The sequence below is a fragment of the Ptychodera flava genome, chromosome 15 (genome assembly GCF_041260155.1).
Source record: "Ptychodera flava strain L36383 chromosome 15, AS_Pfla_20210202, whole genome shotgun sequence".
Lineage (NCBI taxonomy): Eukaryota > Metazoa > Hemichordata > Enteropneusta > Ptychoderidae > Ptychodera > Ptychodera flava.
In genome coordinates this window covers 36831681-36838728 of record NC_091942.1, presented here as the reverse complement: position 1 = coordinate 36838728, position 7048 = coordinate 36831681, and the positions used below count along the sequence as shown (strand labels likewise).

The window sequence follows — 7048 nt, the reverse complement described above, 5'->3', positions numbered from 1 at the left end:
GAGAAGTATTTCTTTTAAACAACACGGTCACGATTATAGAACAATTCTCTGTAGCTTAGCCTATACAATCGTTCTCTTCTTTCTGCTTGTAAAATTTTAAACACACAAATCGATTGTGAATTATATGTTGCAGTAGAGTTATCACCTGGTTTCGACAAATGCAAATTATTAAAGCAACTGGCCGTCGTTTGCTTTGATTTGAATTGCTGATACATACAGAGCAGAGTAGCAAATCAGCACGATTGGCGTTGTCTTCAACAGCATTTGACGACCATCGACCATGGAGATGACAGGTGGTGGAAGTCACAGCGATTCCAGTTACAACATGTCTTCCAAGATATTTCTTTGGACGATGCAAGCAACTGTATCAGTGCCGAATTAGACTCCGACGACTTTCTGACCAACAAAGTTACATGGCAGCAAAGAATCGTTGGTGAATGCAAACGAATTAACGACGTCGAACGTGACCAACCGTAAGACATTTATCAAAAGTTACATGGCTGACAATATTTACAAGAAGAGACGAATTAGACATTGCATTCGTTCAAACCATAGGGAATTACGATAAAGACCTCTGTAGCGAGAACGAAGTTTCTCGCCCCATAGTGCTTGGACCCTTGTTATGGAAATGACGACTGCAATCGAAGACGGTAGGAAGTGCATCGACTTCCTGGTTGTAATGTCGTCTTCAGCATTCTTGTTCTGACACCACAACTTGAAGCCTTCATGAAGTACTCGGAGTCCTGAGACATTGCAGTCACTGTGCCAGTTATCAGAATACCTAGGCAAGAATTGGTACACTCTCCAAACTATATCAGACCATATACTGTACCAGATCCTTTGGCGTCTCTACTAGTCAACACTTCATTACAGACTTGACAAGACTCTTCAACAAACAGTAGCTACGAACAAAGCTTTAAACCAGTCGCTGAAAGCCGTCACATTTAAACCCGGTCGTTCCATGATTGTCGTATGGCAAACATCAGCTGTGCGTCTCTCAGTGCATACTGAAAACATGAGAGGGCGGCTTTCTCATCTAGGGCTAAATGACTTTGGAATTTCCGTATGACATTCTGCAAGCATCGACCGTAGGGATGGCGGGGAACATCGATAAAATTATGAACATGACCCCCTACAAATGGGTCATTTGATCCTTTACACAGTATTGAAAGAGAAGGGCATCTGCTTTCTAAAATAAATGTTTAAAAATATCAAGTCTCTCAAAAGAGTGTACAAAAATATTCAGGAAAATAGTAATTCCGCGTGTGTTGTCGTTCTCTGGAGCCATATCAATATTAGTCTGAATATGAGAGCAGTCGGTCTCATAAACAATCTTGCCTTGCTAAATCTATGAAGAATTGCCATAAAGTTGTGGCAGCAGAGTGGAATCATCCGTTCCTCGAACTTTCCACTGTGCAATATGTTTTATACAGTCGTTACCGATCAAAAACTCTTCTGCTTAAATCTCTTCTGCTTTCGATCGCGCTTGATCGTGGGACGTTGTCACATCAATAAGGTATCGCTCGCGCGACATCGTTGTCACACCTTGCGCTTACTATACCTGTTCGGGGTACATGTAGACCGTGCTCTGACAATGGTAGGATGTTTGCTAACTGGGAGCTTGTCTAAAAAGTTACAAGAACCTTAATGGAAAACCCACGGGAAAAAATCACAGAATCCAACATATTTTTCCTCAAAGCGTTTCAATTTTTTTTATGTCGGCAACATCGCATCGCAGGCTGAGAGCAACATTTCCTTTTTTTCTTTGTTTACTATCAAGTTGCAAATGTAGTTGGGAACAGTTAACAACTGATGACGTTTATCGTGCATTCCTCGACGTTTACCGTTACTCTACGGTAAAACGTCACCGGATGAAGCGCCCTTTAAGGCTTTGAGACGCATTCTCTGTACAATACGTTGTCACAATCACCAGGCATTCTGTCAGATTCCGACCCCTATCGGCAAATGTTTAAAGCAAATCCCGCAAAGAATAGTAATGTGGCATCAGGATTGTTGTCCGATGTTAAGTAATAGTTACTTTTTCAATACGTGTCAGTAAAGTAATTTTGACAAACCATGTAAACTTACAGTGTAACCAAAGCTTTAAGACATTGGCAGACCCGACTAGAGCATAATATTATTTTCATAGTCGAAGAAACATCACTTTGTTGCCAACTTACTGAAACACAGAGAAATACCCACCATCGATGACGTGTAAAAGTGACTGTTGAAGACCATACTGTCGACACACACCCTTGCATTTTCGAAACTCTCTTGACAGGCCGAGTATCCTTTGCCAATTCACAGGAGTTCGTCAACTAGCATGCATATCCCGATTTTCTTGCCAAAAATACGGGATAACGTTGGCACACGAGTGGTCATCTTACCTTTCAAGTCAATTTTGATGCGAAAAGAAATTCTTTTTACAATTGAAAGCAGTCAATGGTACATGATTATGGCGACTTAATATGGCAATGGTTGAGATCTACATGAAAATCACTGCAGTTTGCCATCACTGGTACATGACCATTGTAGGGTACCACAACAGTCTTGACCGTTGGGTGAGAGGTGCTAATGGTAAACTTGTGCAACTCTTCGCATGGTTAATTGCGGGGTTTTTTTGATAAACAGAGGGATGAATCATCGTGCAAGCCGATGATCTCCATATTAATGGTGATATATATTATGGCATATTTGCAGGTACAAAAAAATGCGTGCACTCTTGATGTAAGGTCAAAATTCTTAAAAGTTTTTCTTGAAGGAGGGAAATGGAAACCAGGCACATACCGTGGAAATCTGAATGATTGGGGAGTTTTCTATTTTATGTGTTTATACAGTTACGTAGAATTTGTCGGCAGGATTTGCCATAAGAGTAGCAGGTATACACTGTACCTCATGCAGTGGACAATCATTTACACAATGGTGACATTTAAAAAAGGTAAAATAATATTATAGGGGCCATGTGTTTTCAACCATCTATCTTGTAGCTTACCTTCGAATCCCTTAATAACAGTGGAATGTTGCACGAAGCATTACAATACGTAATTTAAAATATAACCAATGAATCACTGATGTCTTAGAATTGGTTGAGAGTCGAATTGTTGTTTGAAATTATTTACCAATCGTGTCAAAGGTTTAACACAGTTCGATATTTTTCGGCTCAATAAAGACTATGAACATTGTTAAAGTAATCCATGCTTTGGCATTTTCCTCGATCTTGTTCTCGTGACGATTCGGCAGAACCTATGAAATAGCACAATGACCGTTGACGATGGCATCTGCGGAGGCCATAGTTAGCCCCTCACTCCCGGTTTGTCAAATATAAATCTGTAGGATGAATCTTATGCCACCGAACCAGTTTCAAGTTTTCGCCGATGCGAATAAGGCGGAGACTGAGTTTACTTTCAAGGAGTAAATATTTTACCTTGAACTTGGATTTTAGTTGTGATGATGCTGGATTGAAATGTAAATCAACACTTTCGGTTCCAATCAATATATTCACTACCCCTTCTACAGGAGTTCAATGTAAGTGGTCATTGTGAAGGATAAACATTGTGAAATGAACACCGCAGTTATTGGAATATTTCTGCTCTGACCTTTGCAAATAATAACAAAGTGTCTGTGTCAGAGAGCGAGTTAACGTACAACCTGATAATTTGTTCAAGCAATATTTAAAACACATGGGTACGAAGGTCATTTGAAACCTGACCAAGATTTATGAGACTGCGCAGTTGGATTCGCCAACTTCAAGCGAATATATCGTGTTATTATGTCGATTCTTAAGTGGAATTCTAGAGATCCAGCGGCGCAGTATAGAAACAGAGATCCACAAGAGTTGACATGACCGGAGGCCATCATTGAATGCGATCACACGCTGTGAGAAACAAGTTTAATCAACAAGTGAGTAGTATGTAGACTGCAGCTGTCAGGGCAATGTCCAAGGGTTATCCGAATGTTCTTGTTGTCAGATCTATAAAACGTTCGTAATACTGTTTGCAATATGACGATGTGAAGCGATCAAGCTCAATTTTAGGTCACCTGGGCATGTGTAACAACTGTATACTTAAGGAGAACTATCTATACCTTCGTTTGACGGATACTATGGGAAGAGACTGTTCATAAACGAAGTAGATATGCCACTACCATTGGACCAACACCTTGCTTTCAGTAGACAAGCCATCTGAAACATACCGCGGTTATGCGTATCTGTGTTGACTATTTATTGCGTCTCTGTCCCGGTAATGTCGCCTCTGTCCCAGTAATATCGCCACAGTTATCTTGAAGAGTTATGAGAAACGTCACATGGATTGTTAAATTTGATTGACAAATGAAACATTACATTGTCAATCAAGTGATCTTGTATTGTCATAGATCAAAATTCTGATTGGCGGAAGGAAACTTCTATAGCTCAACAAGAACCATGACGGCCAATAGCAGCCTCTCTCAGGTAAATTCGCCCTCTCTCATAGGAAGTGTGAACGCTGTCGTTCTGGAATCTGCAAGTTTTCGGACGAGGCCGCTACGTATTGCCGATACGCAAGAACGTGAGATATTCTATGAATCAATCCGTATACATAGAAAGAGAGTCTGGACTTTTCTTTTACTAGCTCTTGTATCAATGGTTATTGCTTTCATATTTTTCGAACAAGCTTCCGATGATGTCTGGGGACTAACTCTTGGTATTACACTCGCAATATTCTGTGTCCTGTTTTCTATTCTGGCGACCAGAAGTTGCATTAAAGTGGAAAAGGCAAAGGTCGGACTTCAGAGCGTTGACTTCCGACCTGAACCAGTAAATAGTCGCAGACGATTGGGACCAGACAGAGCTGATCAAGACTGCAGAAATATAGACATGACGCTGGCTCACCCAGACGACCTCAACGAAGAACATTACTCACCATCCTTGGATTTCGTGCCAACTGCGCCCCCATACGACGATGTTGTATCCATGTATGATACAACATGTATACCAAACGAGTGCGCCCCTGATGAACCTCCGCCATCCTACGAAGAGACAATAAGGGAAAGCGTTGAAGTAGTGGACAATACGGAATCGCGTGGTGAAAGTGCTTTCCTTTCATCGTCTTTGTGCGAACAAACTATCGTCTAATTATCATTTCAGACATTTAATACTGGCCGACAATTCAGAAAATATTGAATTGTGGCGAGCCTTCTAATTCGTTATATCTTCAACCAAGTGAAAATAGCTAAAATGTACAAAGGACAATTCTAAAACGATACTATTGCTCGACAGTACACTTATGAACTTAATACAATTTAGATCACAATAGGGCGAAAGCTCAAAATTATTTATCAGAGGTTGGTCACCATCATTACTTTGTATTCGATTGTCATCAACATTTTCTAAAAGTCTTTCAAGAACACATTTTTTAACATTGTGCAAAGTACATCTATTTTTAAAGTACCTTCAATATTACCGCTCAACATAATAAGTTGGGCGGTTGGTCTAGAACTTTATTATCGAATTAGAAAATGCTAAGGTTTCACTCATCGATGCACTAATACGTGTACTTCTAAATCCAAACTTCTATGAGTTTCTTCTCCATTACTGAATGTATTTCAAATTTCATTTACAAGTAAAACTACTTGACATGCTGAAACAAAACATAGAAAACATATCTTCTTGTAAACTCCGTCACTTTCAGATCGATGATTGAAACAGATAAGAAAGACATAAGGATATTATGATTGATTGCAATATTATCTCATTGTCGGTATCTTCACATATAACAATGATACGAATTGAAAGGATGTTACTCTGACGACAATCAATTGATCAATTCTTATTTTAAAAGATAGGTCACTTGCTTTTCTTATTTCCTGATTAAAATTTCTATTTTGATATTTCAAAAAACAGAGAAACCGAAGAAAATCCTATCGAAATGTAGCACATTCATCATGAAGACGCCAAAACAAAATTTAGTATATTTTGAGAAATTTTCTAAACAAGCAGCTCTTTCAGACAATCGCGTTTATCTAATGACAATATGACTGGCTAGCAAGGCCAGAACTGGAGCAGTGATAGCTTATTACAGTACATATGTGTTCTGGTTCGCGTGGTGCTTATTCGTGTTGTGCTGTCTCGATATTTGTTACAAGATTTTTTATATCTCGATATCATGACTTCCATGTAAAGGCCTGGTATTTTACCGCCTGTTGAACTATCGACTCCAAACAAATAAATTTATCATATAATTTGTAATATCCATTCGTTTGTCAACGCGAGTTAACTTACACCAAATTCATGTGAACGGAATTATAGAAAGACTCACCAATCAAAATGCTCTTGCGAAAAACCTGACCGTGTTGTCTCGGTATTTTCTGGATTTCAACGCATCTCAGACTTGTGTTGGCGTAAAATAAAACACACATTGTATACGAATATATTAACCTTGTACACATGCTTAATTCCCATTTTGAAAGTGTGGTTTGATAGATATCTGCAACTATTTTGTCCCATTTGACGACAATGGTCAGCACAACGGCTATGGTATTGTATTCAAACCATGTATTGTGTGCTCACTAAGAGTTAACTGTTGGAGTTTAAAAATCAAATATTCATGGTTTCCCGTTTAGTATTTTGGCATTTTTCAAAAACACCCCACGCAATCAACAAGTACGTTACGACGAAAAGTGCGAAGATATTATCTATTATCGATTGAGGTTTGATTTCGCAGAGGAGAATTAGAGAATGAAAAAAGCTGAACAGATACCGAACAGATTCATAAATTGAAATAAATATAATTCAAACTGAGTGATGTGAAATCATATGGAAAATCAATATTATATTGCATTTGAAAGTGGTTTTATTTTGATGTGAGAATAAGTAATATATTGTCATATTCTGGAGATATGTTGAGGGAGTAGGTAGCACACTGGGATCAACTTGGTAATATATTAAACATGAGCTTTTGAAGACTAAAAATCTTTTCATTCACATGCTGAAATGAAAGAAAAAGATTGCGACAAAATACCCGAAAAATTATTCAATCTGACAAAATGTCTTAACATACAGAATAAGAGATGT

The 7048-nt window shown here is 38.7% G+C and overlaps 1 long non-coding RNA gene across 1 annotated transcript; it reads left to right on the top strand.

Moving 5' to 3' along the window:
• The first annotated feature begins 3722 nt into the window (after positions 1–3722).
• LOC139152056 (uncharacterized) lies at positions 3723–6407 on the top strand. The gene is made up of 2 exons (XR_011556542.1): positions 3723–3900; positions 4729–6407. It is a non-coding gene; the product is annotated as an uncharacterized lncRNA (long non-coding RNA).
• Positions 6408–7048: the final 641 nt, after the last annotated feature.